General features: G+C 39.6%; 1 pseudogene; it reads right to left on the bottom strand.

The window, feature by feature from the left end:
* Positions 1-448: 448 nt before the first annotated feature.
* Positions 449-919, bottom strand: LOC109262578 (40S ribosomal protein S21-like; annotated as a pseudogene).
* Positions 920-1,301: the final 382 nt, after the last annotated feature.

Raw genomic sequence — 1,301 nt, 5'->3', positions numbered from 1 at the left:
TCAAGTTCTATTTTCCACCTTTTCCCTTACTTTATTGACTAGAATGGCCTCTGTTGAGAGAATCTGCATCTGTTTCCTAATTTTGGATTCCCTTTTCTTTACCAGTTCCTCCTCCCAGCCCAACAACCTGGACAGCTATTTCCAATTTCCTTCACTGGAAGCCCTCAGGCACTCCCACCTGATGCTGCAGAAGGGGACAAAAGTTGTTAAACCCTGGGCAGGAAATAGCCTCAGCTCTGTTATCTGAATTTAGGCTGATGGGAATGAAATCAACAATATTTATTAAATACCTACTGTGTACCGGACATTTGAAAAATAACAGCTTGATTGAGATATAATTCAGATGCCATAAAATTCACACTTATCTTATTTTGATTTGTGCTACTTACTTTTTTATTTCCTTGCTATTTGTTTATGATAGATATTCCACATCTGTGATCCTCTCCAGTTAGAAATTCTTTGAAACGATGCTGTGGGCCTTGCCTGGTAGGAGGATAGAGTCGTCTGACTCCCCCATCCTGCCAATGGCCCCACAGATAGCATAGGTTTTAAACTGGCTGTTGAACCTGTCACCCTGTCAACTTCTGCCACCATCTGAGTGGTTGTGTGGTCCTTGGCACCAATGATGAGGTTTTTGGCAGAGCATTTTCGACCCCATGTACAGGCCCATCAACTCAACAGCATTGTTCTATAAAGTCAAGGATGTGCCTGCTGCCACAGCAAATTCACCCTTTTAAAGGGTATACTTCTCTAGGATTTATATTCCTAGAATTGTGCAGTCATCACCATGATCCAATTTGAGAACATTTCATCCCCCCAAAAAGAAACCTCATACTCACTGGCATATACTTACCATTCTTCTCTCCCTATAAACCACTACCCCAATTTCTGTTTCTATGAATTTGCCTCTTCTGGACATTTCATGTAAAGGGAGTGATACACAGCTTTTGGGTCTGGCTTCTTTAACTTAGCCTAGTATTTCTAATGTTCATCTGTTGTGTGTATCAGTAATTCATTTATTTTTATAGCCTAGTAATATTCTATTGTGTAGATATATCACATTTGTGTATCTGTTCGTCAGTTGATGAGGAATTGGGTTGTTTCCACTTTTTAGCTATTATGATTACTGCTACTCTGAACATTTGTATACAAATTCTTCTGTGGACATGAGTTTTCAATTCTTTTCAGTATACATCTAGGAATGAAAATACTGGGTCATATGGTAGCTCTATGTTTAGCCAAACTGTTTTCTAAGGTGGCTACACCATTTTACATTCTACCAACAGGGTATGAGGGTTCCA

This window comes from Panthera pardus, unplaced genomic scaffold, assembly GCF_024362965.1.
Source record: "Panthera pardus isolate Hobbes unplaced genomic scaffold, ASM2436296v1 HiC_scaffold_24, whole genome shotgun sequence".
Taxonomy (NCBI): Eukaryota; Metazoa; Chordata; class Mammalia; order Carnivora; family Felidae; genus Panthera; species Panthera pardus.
This window is presented reverse-complemented; position numbering and strand designations above follow the sequence as displayed.